The sequence below is a fragment of the Carcharhinus amblyrhynchos genome, chromosome 10, assembly GCF_965287045.1.
Source record: "Carcharhinus amblyrhynchos chromosome 10, sCarAmb.v2.hapA, whole genome shotgun sequence".
Taxonomy (NCBI): Eukaryota; Metazoa; Chordata; class Chondrichthyes; order Carcharhiniformes; family Carcharhinidae; genus Carcharhinus; species Carcharhinus amblyrhynchos.
In genome coordinates this window covers 2,692,636-2,708,160 of record NC_137333.1, presented here as the reverse complement: position 1 = coordinate 2,708,160, position 15,525 = coordinate 2,692,636, and the positions used below count along the sequence as shown (strand labels likewise).

Here is a 15,525-nt window from a genome sequence, read left to right as displayed (position 1 = left end):
CCTTTTGAGGAGAGGTTGAGTAGATTGGGTCTGTACTCATTGGAGTCTAGGCAACTGAGAAACGGCCCTTATTGACACATTTTGGATTCTCAGAGAGCTTGACAGGGTGGATGCTGAGAGGATGTTTACCTCTGCGGTAAAGAATTCCACAGATTCACGGCCCTCAGAGAAGAACTTTCTCCTCATCTCCATCTTAAATGGGTGACCACCTTACTCTGAGATTCTGCCCTCAGGTCCTGGACCCTCCCACAAGGGGAAACACTCTCAGTAGTTCAGAAAAGTGTGAGGCTTGGACAAATTCCTTTTGTTTGCAATAGAAGTTTGCATACAGAGAAAGTTCACCAGGCTGATACCGGAGATGGGGGGGGTTAGTTTATGAGGAGAGATTAAATAGACTGGGCCTGTACTTGTTGGAGTTTAGAAGGCTGAGGAGGGGATCTTATAAGACTTACAAGACAATGAAGGGGCTAGGTAGGGTAGAGGTAGAGAGATTCTTCCTGCTTAGAAAGGAAACCAGAACTAGAGGGCACAGCCTCAAAATAAGGGGGGGTGCTGGTGCGCAGTTTAGAATGGAGTTGAGGAGGAACTTCTTCACTCAGAGGGTGGTGAATCTACGGAATTCTCTGCCCATTGAAGTGGTGGAGGCTGCCTCGCTGAATATATTTAAGTCACGGGTAGATAGATTTCTGTTAGACAAGGGAATTAAGGGTTATGGGGAGAGGGCGGGAATGTGGAACTGAGCCACGACAGATCAGCCACGATCTTATTGAATGGCGGGGCAGGTTCGAAGGGCCAGATGGCCTACTCCTGCTCCTATTTCTTATGTTCTTCTGTTAAGTGGTCCCTGTGTATGAATGTATGTCACTATAATATGTGTAAGTGTGCTGCACTATTAGGTTGGCAGATTATTTTAAGTTAATTGTTAGTGTAGTTTTCAGTGCGATCAGGGTTGTTCTGTAGCTGCTGCCCAATCATGGAATCACATCCAACAGCAGACCTTTTGTTTTGGGTTTTGCTAGATGATTGAGGACGGTCCATAGTTGACTTGATATGAGCAGGACCAAGGGCATGTCTGCCTTTGCATCAACGTTGGAGCAAATCTTAGCGGGCTGTGCGTTACAGTGGTCGCACGCGGCTGGTACCAGACCACTGAGCCTGGAACACATTTAAATCATTTCCCTGGGCGGTTCTGTGGCAATTGCTCACTGGAATGTTAATGTGTTTTTTTTAAAAGATGAGTCAAGTAGCTTTTCACAAGTTCAAACATCCCGTTGACAAAAACGTAAATCATTCACGCTGAGTTAACTCAAAAAGACAGTGTCTCTGATTATTCTCCCCCCGCAGACACCAGCTGCTGTGGCCCCGCTCTCTGAGATATGATACTTGGAGCACTGTACAGTACACATATACACTAGTCTTTTCAATCCTGATGGATGCAAACAGGTTCCTAGTTTCTACAGAAGGCCCAACTGCACTTGGGTTACTGCTTCATAAAAAGCCCCACCTGCTACCTCTAAAACACCATCAATACTTTACACATCAAACAACATGGTCTTTCGAGAGATACTCCCAGGTGGAGGCGCCAGGTTTTCACTTCATTTGATTTATTATTGTTACGTGTATCGAGATACAGAGAGAAGTATTGTTTCTCACCTGCTATACAGGCAAAGCATACCATTCATAGAGTATAGAGGGGGGAGGAAAGGAGGAGGGGGCAGAATTAAAGCAAATTACTGCGGATGCTGGAATCCGAAACCAAAAGAGAAAATGTTGGAAAATCTCATCAGATCTGGCAGAATCTCTAAGGAGAAAAAAAGAGCTGATGTTTTGAGCCCAGATGATCCAAGGTCATTTAGCCTCGAAACGTCAGCTCTTTTCTCTCCCTACAGATGTTGCCAGATCTGCTGAGAGGGTGCCAGATCTGCTGAGACCGCAAGAAACTACAAAGATTAGCTAGGGATCTGCTGAGAGGGTGCAGAATGTAGTGTTGCTGTTACAGATAGGGTGTAGAGAAAGGTCAGTTTAATATATAATAGGCCCATTTAAAAATCTGATGGCAGCAAGGGAGAAGCTGTTCTTCGAATCGCAGAATCCCTACAGTGCAGAAGAAGGTCATTCAGCCCATCGAGTCTGCACCGACCACAATCCCACCCAGGCCCTATCCCCATAACGCAATCCAATTACCCGAACTAATCCTGTGACACTAAGGGGCAATTCAGGATGGCCAATCAACCTAACCTGCACATCTTTGGACTGTGGGAGGAAACCGGAGCTCCCAGAGGAAACCCAGAGAGACATGGGGAGAACACACAGACTCCGCACAGGCAGTTACCCAAGCTGGGAATCGAACCTGGCTCCCCGGTGCTGTGAGGCAGCACTGCTAACCACTGTGTCACCTCTTGAATCGGTTGGTCCATGTTCTCAGGCTTCTGTGTTTTTCCACAATGGAAAAAGTGGAAGAGAGAATGTCCGGGGTGCGCGAGGTCCTTAATTATGCTATTCCAAGGCAGTGGGAAGTGTAGTCATGATGTGGAGATGCCGGCTTTGGACTGGGGTAAACACAGTAAGAAGTCTGACGACACCAGGTTTAAGTCCAACCAATTTATTTGGTAGTAAACTCACAAGCTTTCAGGGTTTGCCCCTTCATCAGGTGAATGGAGAGTTCTGGCCTCTGACACAGTGTATAACGGCACAGACAGTTTACAGATTACTGATTAGAATGCGAGTCTTTACAGCTAACCTGCTGTTCAAGTCTTAAAGAAGCCAACAATGTGAGTGGAAGGAGGATTAAGTACAGGTTAAAGAGATGTGTATTGTCTCCAGACAGGGCAGTAAGTGAAGTTTTGCAAATCCAGGCAAGTCATTGGGGTTACAGATGGGTTCATGTCGTGGGAAGTGTAGACAGAGTCATTGGATGGGAGGCTGGTTTGCGTGGTGGACTGGGGTACATTCACAACCCTTTGTAGTTTCTTGCGGTCTTGGTCAGACCAGGGAAAGACACATATTACACTTCAATGGGAAAATAATCAAGCTATTCGGGTCAAGGTTCAAGGTGCATCATTATCCTTTGATAATTGTTATTAACTGTTCTCCTGGCAGGCACTTCATACAGGTACAGTCAAATCAAAAACCGACTCAAAATAACTCCAATTTCAACATCAGCTTCGATTTATATAGCTTTACTGACGTAATGAGATGTCCCACAGCGCTTCATGAGAGTATTATAGAACAAAGGGTGAGACTGAGCCACAGTAGGGAATATGGGCCAGGATTTTCCAACCGTTCATGCCAGCGGGATTTTCCCATATCCCACTGCAGTGAACGGAGATGTGACCTGTCACCAAATTCTTCACCGCAGGGGAAATGTGGTGGGGGTGCGATCTTACCGGCCCTTCACAAGAGGCCAGGTCACCAAAAGCTTGGTCAAAGAGGTAGGATTTCAGGAGTGTCCTTGAGGGGGAAGCGATGTAGGAGAGAGGCCGAGAGGTTTTGGGAGGGAATTCCAAAGACTGGGAAAAGGCAAGAATTGCTTCCTTTAACATCAAAATGAAAACAAGTTCAAATAAAACTTCAATACTTTCAACTAAAATCGGACCAGGGGAAATTTCATCAAAAAGCATTCAAACCAGGGGTCGGGAACATTCCGGTTAATGAATCTACATGAAGAATTCAGCTCAGCCAGGCTTGTAAATAACCAGCTGAAGAATCATCTGTCTGAACAGACCAATAATGTTTTGCTCATTCCTCATATTTTTGTTTCAATGATTGAAGTAGCACGTCCCAGAACAGTTTCCAGATTGTACAGATCGCAGTGAGATAGTGTGATACCAACTCTCGATGCTGTGTGAAGATAAGCTCACTACAGATGGTCACCATGGAAACAAGGGAATTGAGAGAAGCAGGGAATCCTGGGTAAAGTGTCCAAACAGACCAGGCCGCAGCCAAACCGGTTACTGAGATGCTAACTAGCTAAACCCAGTGGGTTACTGAGATGCTAACTAGCTAAACCCAGTGGGTTACTGAGATGCTAACTAGCTAAACCCAGTGGGTTACTGAAATGCTAACTAGCTAAACCCAGTGGGTTATTGAAATGCTAACTAGCTAAACCCAGTGGGTTATTGAAATGCTAACTAGCTAAACCCAGTGGGTTACTGAAATGCTAAGTAGCTAAACCCAGTGGGTTACTGAAATGCTAACTAGCTAAACCCAGTGGGTTACTGAAATGCTAAGTAGCTAAACCCAGTGGGTTATTGAAATGCTAACTAGCTAAACCCAGTGGGTTACTGAAATGCTAACTAGCTAAACCCAGTGGGTTACTGAAATGCTAAGTAGCTAAACCCAGTGGGTTATTGAAATGCTAACTAGCTAAACCCAGTGGGTTACTGAAATGCTAACTAGCTAAACCCAGTGGGTTACTGAAATGTTAACTAGCTAAACCCAGTGGGTTACTGAAATGCTAAGTAGCTAAACCCAGTGGGTTACTGAAATGCTAAGTAGCTAAACCCAGTGGGTTACTGAAATGCTAACTGGCTAAACCCAGTGGGTTACTGAAATGCTAACTGGCTAAACCCAGTGGGTTACTGAAATGCTAACTGGCTAAACCCAGTGGGTTACTGAAATGCTAAGTAGCTAAACCCAGTGGGTTACTGAAATGCTAACTAGCTAAACCCAGTGGGTTACTGAAATGCTAAGTAGCTAAACCCAGTGGGTTATTGAAATGCTAACTAGCTAAACCCAGTGGGTTACTGAAATGCTAACTAGCTAAACCCAGTGGGTTACTGAAATGTTAACTAGCTAAACCCAGTGGGTTACTGAAATGCTAAGTAGCTAAACCCAGTGGGTTACTGAAATGCTAACTGGCTAAACCCAGTGGGTTACTGAAATGCTAACTAGCTAAACCCAGTGGGTTACTGAAATGCTAAGTAGCTAAACCCAGTGGGTTACTGAAATGCTAACTGGCTAAACCCAGTGGGTTACTGAAATGCTAACTGGCTAAACCCAGTGGGTTACTGAAATGCTAACTGGCTAAACCCAGTGGGTTATTGAAATGTTAACTAGCTGAACGACAGCAGGTTACTGAAATGTTAACAAGCTAAACTGCAGCAAGTGACAAATGTTAATTAGTTAAACCGCAGCAGGTTACATCGCAACAGATGGGAGCAGGAGGCCATTCGGCCCTTTGAACCTGCTCCGCCATTCATCACGATCATGGCTGATCATCCAACTGATCTTGCCATCTCCCCATAACCTTTGATCCCATTCACCCCAATTGCTATATCCAGCCGCCTCTTGAATACATTCACTGTTTTGGCATCAACTACTTCCTGTGGTAATGAATTCCACAGGCTCACCACTCTTTGGGTGAAGAAATGTCTCTCCATCTCCATCCTAAATGGTCTACTCCCAATCCTCAGACTGTGACCCCTGGTTCTGGACTCCCCCACCATCGGGAATATCCTCCTTGCGTCTACCGTTTAGTTCTGTTAGAATTTTATAAGTCTCTATGAGATCCCCCTCTCACTCAGCGGAACTCCAGTGAAAACCATCCTAACCTCGTCACTCTCTCCTCATACATCAGTCCCACCATCCCCGGAATCAGCCTGGTAAACCTTCACTCCCTCCAGAGCAAGAACATCCTTCCTCAGAGAAGGAGGCCCAAACTGTACACAATACTCTAGGTGTGGCCTCACCAAGGCCCCTGTATAATTGTAACAACACATCCCTGCTCCTGTACTCGAAACCTCTCACAATGAAGGCCAATATACCAAATGCCTTCTTTACCTCCTGCTGCACCTGCATGCTTACCTTCAGTGACTGGTGCACAAGGACACCCAGGTCCCTCTGTACACTCTCCTCTCCCAGTTTACAGCCATTCAGGTAGTAATCTGCCTTTTTGTTTTTGCTTCCAAAGTGAATAACCTCACATTTATCCAAATTATACGGCATCTGCCATTGATTTGCCCACTCACCCAACCTGTCCAGATTACGTTGAAGGATTTCTGAATCCTCGTAACAGTTACAGAAATGTTAACTAGCTAAACCCAGCAGGTTACTGAAATTCTAACTAATGAAACCACAGCGGATTACTGAAATGCTAACCAGCTAAACCACAGCAGTTACTGTCACTCAAATTGAGATCAGCTGGGAACTCCGACAGATGAAGATGATGGACATCTCGGGGGCTGTCTTATTTGAAACTGTGCCCTTATTTTCAAAATGATGGATGTATTTATTTACTCAGAGGGTAGTAAGGGCGTGGAATGCCCTGCCTGTAGCACTTGTGGACTCGCCAACTTTAAGGGCGTTCAAATGGTCAGTGGATAGGCATATGGATAACATTGGAATAGTTTAGGTTAGAGGGTCATTAGATTGGTTCCACTGGTCAGCACAACATTGAGGGCCGAAGGGCCTGTACTGCGCTGTAATGTTCTATTTACTGAAAAACTTACCTGTAGAATAGCGAGATCTTTACACTTCATCCATAGTGGTGGAGGAAGTATAGAGTGGTACACCACCTTTCAAATACACAGCAAATTCATTGCCACTCTGCATTCCTTCATGGCATGTGGAAAGGGCAAGGATTTATTACCCGTCCCCAATTGCCCTTGAGAAAGTTCTGCTGTCCACGTGATGTAGGTACACCCACAGTGCTGTTAGGGATGGAGCTTCAGGATTTTGACCCAGCGACAGTGAAGCAACGCTTGATAATATTTCCAAGTCAGGATGGTGAGTGATTTGGAAGAGCCCTTGTAGGCGGTCAACAAAAGTCTCATGCTGACTGGTACCCAATGTACTCATGGGAATCTGGGGGGGTGGGGGTTGTCTTCGGGGGAGAGGGGAAGCCAATTGCAAGGGGATGTGCCAGTAATCCTGCCTCGGTGAACATTCCGGATAATGGGGAGGCGATGGCCTAGGGGTATTATCGCTAGATTATTAATCCAGAAACTCAATGAATGTTCTGGGGACCTGGGTTCGAATCCCACCACGGCAGACGGAGGAATCTGAATTCAATAAAATAAAATCTGGAATTAAGAATCTACAGATGACCATGAAACCATTGTCGGTTATCAGAAAAACCCATCTGGGTCACTAATGCTCTTTACGGAAGGAAATCTGCCGTCCTTACCAGGTCTGGCCTACTTCTGACTCCAGAGCCACAGCAATGTGGTTGACTCTCAGCTGCCCTCCAAGGGCAACTAGGGATGGGCAATAAATGCTGCCCAGCCAGCGATGACCACGTCCCACAAATTAATAAACAAAAGATAAAGTGAGCAGCATCGTGACGAGCTGTCCCTTGTTTTAAGTGGTGGAAGGTATTTGGTGAAGTGAAGGCTTTCTGCAGTTGTCAGTTTGTGAGAGTGTTTCACAGCTGCACTTGTACATTTTACCAGGGAAGTTATTGGGGTCTTTATTACAGGCATTGCAGTTCTTGGGATTGTTCATTTACATAGGATTCACTTTATGGGGCCTTGCTGCACCATTCCACAGCTCCTTGAAGTGTGTGTCTGCAAAGCAATCGCAAAAATACACAGCAGCCAGAGAATGATCTCATCTCTTCCTGTGCTTCCTGCTCAATCAGTAAAAACTTCAGAAAATTCTGAAGTTACGCTTATGGGTCCAACTCCTAATCAGAAAAGGAATAGAACTACAGACACTATAGTTAAGAAAGCCCATCAACGCCTCTACTTTCTTGGAAAGAAATCTGGTGTGTCAGCCAAGACTCTCAGCAACTTTTACAGATGCACCGTAGAAAGTATTCTTTCTGGTTGTATCACAGCTTGGTATGGGCTCCTGCTCTGCCCAAAATCGAAAGGAACTACAAAAGATCATGAATGTAGCCCAATCCATCGTGCAAACCAGCCTCCCATCCATTGACTCCGTCTACACTTCCCGCTGCCTCGGCAAAACAGCCAGCGTAATTAAGGACCCCACGGACCCCGGACATTCTCTTTTCCATCTTCTTCTGTCAGAAAAAAAAAGGTGCAAAAGTCTGAGTTCATGTACCAACCGACTCAAGAACAGTTTCTTTCCTGTTGCTGTCAGACTTTTGAATGGACCTATCTCACACTAAGTTGATCTTTCTCTACACCCTTGCTATGACTGTAACACTACATTCTGTGCATTCTCCTTTCCTTCTCCATGAATGGTATGCTTTGTCTGTACAGAGCGCAAGAAACGATACTTTTCACTGTATGTTAATACATGTGACAAAACTAAGTCAAATCAAATCGAAAGAATTGTAGATCCCCTGGTGCTATGTTAGAGAAGAGCAGGGGTTGGTGTTGTATCCTTTATCCACACCACTAAAACCGACAACAGGTCATCTGTCACATCTGTGGGAGCTTGCTGTGCACAAATCAGCTGCTGAGTTTCCCCTACAACAATAACCACTTCAAAAGAGTTTCACTGGTTCTAAGGTCACTTTGGCACATTCTGAGGTCATGAGGCAAATGGTATGTTGGCCTTCAGAGCGAGGATTTGAGTACAGGAATAGGGATGGTTTATTGCAGTTGTACTGGGCGTTGGTGAAGCCACATCTAGAGTACTGAGTGCCGTTTTGATGTCTTCATCTGAGGAAGGATGTCCTTGCTACCAAGGGAGTGCAGTGAAGGTTTACCGGACTACTCCCTGGGATGGCAGGTCTGTTATACGAGGACAGACTAAGTCGGTTAGGATTACATTCACTGGAGTTTAGAAAAGTGAGAGGGGATCTCATAGAAACTTATAAAATTCTAACAGGATTGGACAGGGTAGATTCAGAAAGGATGTTCCCGATGGTGGGGGAATCCAGAAGTAGGGGTAATCATTTGACAATAAGGGGATAAGCCTTTTAGAACTGAGGTGAGGAGAAATTTCTTCACCCAGAGGGTGGTGAACGTGTGGAATTCACTACCACAGAAAACAGTTGAGGCCAAAACGCGGTGATTTCAAGAAGAAATTAGATATAGCTCTTGGGGCTAAAGGGATTAGGATTATGGGGGGATGGGGGGGAAAATCAGGATATTGAATTTGATGATCAGCCATGATCAAAATGAATGGTGGAGCAGGCTCGACGGGTCGAATGGCCTACTGCTGCTTCTAGTTTTTATGTTTCTCTGAAAGGCGCTATATAATTGCAAGTTCTTTCTTTGGTAATAACAGTGGCACGTTTCTTTCTTAACAGAATGACATGGCTTCAGGAGAGACCTCCAGGTTATAGTGAGTTGTCCAAAATGTAAATAAGAAAGAAAACCTGAGTAAGTCCAGAGAAGAGACATTTATTTTGAGTTTTAGAATAATCACTGTCAGAACATTGTGTAAAATGTGAAGACTCAGTTAGAAAACGTCGCCTTTTTCAATTACCCAGGAGCTTGGGAAGCCCATAATTACCCCTCACTTCACCACGGTAACATCTCAGCCAATCACAATTGACTTGCCAAACAATTGTCACTCCTGGAGTTATACACTGTCGTGGCTATTGGAAGTTTGGCATTCTTGTGTTTGTCCTGATGAGTGCAAGATGAAAAGTTTTGACAACATGCAAAAAGTGGAAGTAGTGACTTTCCTGATTGGTTTGGGGAAGCTGAGTGCCATATGGATGGACATGTCAGTTAACCAATGATGAGTGGGATTGCGGGGCAGAAAGTCATGTGATGAAATCTTCAGGAACACATCCAATAAGAGATGGCAGCGAGGTACTACACTGCGTTTCAGTGCGTTTTTACCAAAATATGTAATACCTACACAGTGGCACGGTGGTTAGCACTGCTGCCTCACAGCTCCAGGGACCTGGGTTTGATTCCTGGCTGTGCGGAGTTTGCACATTCTCCCCGTGTCTGCGTGGGTTTCCTCCGGCTGCTCCAGTTTCCTCCCACAGTCCAAAGATGTGGGTTAGATGCATTGGCCATGATAAATTGCCCCTTAGCGTCCAGGGATGCGTAGGTTAGAGAGCTCAGCGGGGCAAATATGCGGGGTTACTGGGTGGGATTGTTGTCGGTGTGGACTCGATGGGCTGAATGGCCTCCTTTCGCGCTGCAGGGATTCTACGATTCTCTCCGGGAGTTGGATGAGTTTCTCCGGCCTCCCAGCCGCATTATTTCCCGTCAGCGGGAAGGTGGAGCGTTGTTTGGTGGGATCCTCTGGTCCTGCCGTGAATGGGGATTCCCACTAACATCACCCCATGCCGGTGGGAAATCCGCGGGCAGGAGCGCGCTGCCGACAGGACCGGAGAATCCCACCAGCGTGAACCGCCAAAGAATTCCAGCCAACATTCCTCATCACCCACCAATCTGCAGAATGCAAAAAACGAACTAAGAAATTTCAGTGATGACAACAAAAGTCGTGGAAAGTAAAGATAAAAAGAACTGTTCATATTCAACAATGAATATCAACAGAGTGAGGAATATTACTTGAGAGATTCCCGAATTGGACGAGCAGGACTAAAGTTAACTTTTACAGAATTGGATGTAAATTCACTCACAACGATCAGCAACTTCATGGCTGCTTAGCCTGAGATGCTGCTCGGTTCAAAGTTTTGTCCATGTCTGTCCTGGAGCAGCCTGTTCATTTTCTAATAACTTCCCTCAATGTTCAAAGCCTGGATCACACACCAGAACACAAGAAATAGAAGCAGGAGTAGCCTAGTTCACTCGGCTGATACCGGAGATGAGGGGTTTGGCCTATGAGGAGAGATTGAATAGACTGGGTCTGTACTCGTTCGAGTTTAGAAGGATGAGGGGGGATCTTAAAGAGACATATAAGATCATGAAGGGGATGGATAGGGTAGAGGTAGAGAGATTCTTCCCACTTAAAAGGATAGCAGGACTAGAGGGCACAGCCTCAAGATAAAAAGGCAGTTTAGATCAGAGTTGAGGAGGAACTTCTTCACTCAAAGGGTGGTGAGTCTCTGGAATTTTCTGCCTGTTGAAGTGGTGGAGGCTACCTCGCTAAATATATTTAAGTCACGGATAGATAGGTTTCTGATAGACAAGGGAATTAAGGGTTATGGGGAGAAAGCGGGAAGTGGAACTGATCCACTTCAGATCAGCCATGATCTTATTGAATGGCGGGGCAGGCTCGAAGGGCGAGATGGCCTACTCCTGCTCCTAGTTCTTATGTTCTTATGTCTTATCTTCATTCAGCCCTTCAAGCCTGTCCCGCCATTCAAACAGCCATGGCTGAGCTATGTCAGTCTCAGCTCCTTTTCTGGGCCATTTCCCCTATTCTCTCTATTCCTCGATCGATCAAACATTTATCCACCTCCACTTTAAATCCTTCCAACTATCCAGCCTCCCCTACCCCTTGGGACAGAGAATTCCAGAGATTCATCACCCTCTGCGAGAAGAAATTTCTACACAGCTCAGTTTTAAATGACCCACTCTTCACCATGTAGCTTGGTGCTTTTTTTCGAGACTCTCCCACCAGTGAAAACATCTCACCGTCTCCCCTGTCAAACCCCCTCAAGATCTTTTAGGATCATAGCACAGACAGCCACTCAGTCCATTGAACCTGTACTGACGACAATTCCACCTGGCCCTATATATTTGAGTAAGGTCACCCCTCTCTCTTCTAAACTCCGAGGCCCAGACGATTTAGTTTCTCTTGACAGGACAACCCACTCATTCCAGGAATTATCCTGGTGAATCTCCTTTGGGCTGCCTCCAGTGTTACTATATCCCTTTTTGGGTCAGGGTCCAAAACTGTACGCAGTATTCCAGGTGAGGTCTCACCAACACCCCGTACAATTGCAACAAAACCTCCCTATTTTTAAACTCCAACTCCTTTGCAATCAAGGCCAAAATGCAATTTGCCTTCATAATTACTTGGCCCTGCCTGTTAGCTTGGATCATGACATTCCGAGCTTATAAAACACGTCACAAAAACGTGAGTTATTGCATCCACTAACTTGAGTAAATTTATTAAAATTAAATTGAAACTGGATTCCTTTGCCAAGTCTGCAAAGTTACTCTGTCTTCTACAGGCGTCGCAGTGATGGAAAGTAACACTTACATTTACAAGTTTACAACTTATATTTACAACTTTAGCCACACCGTTGACAAGATTATTGAATAAAGTTAAATCTCACAGGATCCAGGGTAAGGTCGCTAAATAGATACAAAATTAGCTTGATGACAGAAGCCAGAGGGTGGTTATTGAGGGTTGCTTTTCGAACTGGTGACCAGCTGTGTTCTCAGGGATCGGTGCTAGGTCCACTGTTATTTGTCATTTATATTAATGATTTGGATGAGAATATAGGAGACATGGTTAGTAAGTTTGTGGATGACACCAAGATTGGTGGCATAGTGGACGGTGAAGAAGGTTATCTTGGATTGCAACAGGATCTTGAGCAATTGGGCCAGTGGGCTGACGAATGGCAGATGGAGTTTAATTTAGATACATGCACGGTGACGCATTTTGGTCGCCTGAATCAGGGCAGGACTTACTCAGTTAATGGTAGGGTGCTAGGGAGAGTTACAGAACAAAGAGATCTAGGGATACATGTTGATAGCTCCTTGAAAGTGAAGTCACAGGTGGACAGGATGGTGAAAAAGGCATTCAGCATGCTTGGTTTCATCGGTCAGAACATTGAATACAGGAGTTGGGACGTCTTATTGAACAAAAAGCAAACAAAGAACAAAGAAAATCACAGCACAGGAACAGGCCCTTCAGCCCCTCCAGGCCTGCACTGATCATGCTGCCCGACTTAACTAAAACCCCCTCCCCTTCCAGGGACCATATCCCTCTATTCCCATCTTATTCATGTACTTAAAAGTCACTACTGTATCTGCTTCCACTACCTCTCCTGGCAGCGAGTTCCAGGCACCCAGCACCCTCTGTGTAAAAAATCTGTCTCGTACATCTCCTTTAAACCTGTGCCCCCAAGTAATTGACTCTTCCATCCTGGGAAAAAGCTGCTGACTATCCACTCTGTCCATGCCTCTCACAATCTTATAGACTCCTACCAGGTCGCCCCTCAACCTCCGTCACTCCGGTGAGAACAAATCAAGTTTCCCCAACCTCTTCTCATAGCCAATACTTTCCATACCAGGCAACATCCTGGTAAATCTTTTCTGTACCCTCTCCAAAGCCTCCACATCCTTCTGGCAGTGTGTCGACCAGAATTGAACACTATATTCCAGGTGTGGCCTCACTAAGGTTCTATAAAGCTGCAATATGATTTGCCAATTTTTAAACTCAATACCCCGGCCGATGAAGGCAAGCTTGCCGTGTGCCTTCTTGACTACCTTCTCCACCTGCATTGCCACTTTCAGTGACCTGTGTACCTGTACACCCAGATCCCTCTGCCTATCAAGGGTTCTGTCATTTACTGCACATTTCCTATCAATATTAGACCTTCCAAAATGCATTACCTCACAATTGTCTGGATTAAATTCCATCTGCCATCTTTCTGTCCAAGTCTCCAACTGATCTATATCCTGCTGTATCCTCTGATGGTCTTCATCGCTATCCGCAAATCCACCAAACTTTGTGTTGTCCGTAAACTTACTAATCAATCCAGTTACCACCTGTCCTGGTCCCCCCATGTCGACACTATATTAAGGCAGCTCACCAATGTCTCTACTTTCTCAGGAGGCCAAGAAGATTCAGCATGTCAGTTACAACTCTTACCAATTTTCACAGATGCACCATAGAAAGCATCCTTTCCGGGTGTATCACAGCTTGGTATGGCTCCTGCTCTGCCCAAGACTGCAAAAAAACTACAAAGGGTTATGAACATAGCCCAGTCCATCACACAGACCAGCTTCACACCTATTGACTCCGTCTACACTTATGCTGACTGCCTCAAAAAAAGCAGCTAGCATAATCAAGGACCCCATGCATCCTGGATATACTCTCTTCCACCTTCTTCCGTTGAGAAAGACGGAAAATGTGAGGCCACATTTGGAATATTGCGTGCAGGTCTGGTCACCACATCATAAGAAGGATGTGGAAGCATTGGAGAGAGTGCAGAGGAGATTTACCAGGATGCTGCCTGGTTTGGAAGGTAGGTCTTATGAGAAAAGGTTGAGGGAGCTGGGGCTTTTCCCTTTAGAGCGGAGGAGGATGAGAGGCAACTTAATAGAGATTTATAAGATGACGAGAGGGACAGATAGAGTGGACTCACGGACACTATTTCCTCAGGTGGATGTAGCTGTTACTAGGGGGCATAACTATAAAGGTTCATGGTGGGAGATATAGGAGGGATGTCTGAGGTAGGTTCTTTACTCAGAGTGGTTGGGGTGTGGAATGGACTGCCTGCTGTGATAGTGGAGTCGGACACTTTAGGAACTTTCAAGTGGTTATTGGGTAGGCACATGGAGCACACCAGAATTACAGGGAGAGGGATAGCTTGATCTTGGGATTGGATATAACTCAGCACGACACTGAGGGCCAAAGGGCCTGTATTGTGCTGTAATGTTCTATGTCCTATGTTCTATGAAAAGGACACAAAAGTCTGAGGTCACGTACCAATCAACCCAAGAACAGCTTCTTCCCTGCTGCCAAATAAACTTTTGAACAGACCGACCTTATATTAAATTGATCTTTCTCTACACCTCAGCTATGACTGTATCACTACATTCTGCACCCTTTCCTTTCCTTCTCCCCTATGTACTCTATGAACTGTATACTTTGTTTGTATAGTGCGCAAAAAACAATACTTTTCACTGTATCCCAATATATGTGACAGTAATAAATCAAATCAAATCATCTGCAGCAATTTTGAAAGAATGTGGGTACGTGAACTCTTGTTTGCATGCCAGACCATTACTAATTGCTAATTGACCAAAGTGTTCCAACTTTCAGCATTCATTTAATTAAAACAAGAGATACCAAATTACTGAAGCTTGGACAGGGTGGGCAACATTCATTAGCATCAGTTTGAGGTCTTCCCAGGGTTCAGAGGGTAAGCAGATGGTCTCCAGAGCAGCTTACAACCAGTGCTGTAATTGGGGAGGTCACCTCGAACCTCAGTTGTCCCTTGGGCTTGGAAAGGGACAGACTGAGGCAGGAGAAACCGCGGCCTCTCCCCTCCCTACCTCTGTAACCTCCTCCAGCAGTAAGAAGTCTCACGACACCAAGTTGAAGTCCAACAAGTTTATTTGGTAGTAAAAGCCACTAGCTTTCAGAGCACTGCTCCTTTGTCAGGTGAGTGGCATTTGCTGCCAAATAAACCCGTTGGACTTTAAGCTGAGACTTCTTATAGTGTTTACCCCAGTCCAACGCCGGCATCTCCACATCATGACCTCCTCCAGCCTTCCACGATCTCCACGCTCTCCCAATGGATGGACGCTTAGTGCATCTATCTCTCTGCCACTGGTGGCTGTACTTTCAGTTGCCGTGGTCCTTCATTTTGGAATTCCTGTGCTAAATCCCTCCACCTCTCCAGCTCGCTCCCTTCACACGTCTCCTTAACACTACCTCTTTGATCGAGCTCTTGTCCTATATCTCGTGCGGCTCTCTGTCAAAACTCTGTCCGATAATGCTGCTGCACAGTGCCCTGGGACGTTTGATGGAGTGAAACGTACGGTGTAAATAACTGATTAA

The 15,525-nt window shown here is 45.4% G+C and overlaps 1 protein-coding gene across 3 annotated transcripts in view; it reads right to left on the bottom strand.

Moving 5' to 3' along the window:
• LOC145349516 (dedicator of cytokinesis protein 9-like) overlaps positions 1 to 15,525 on the bottom strand; it is a 305,922-nt gene that overhangs the window by 177,355 nt on the left and 113,042 nt on the right. The gene's annotated exons all lie outside the window — the stretch shown is intronic.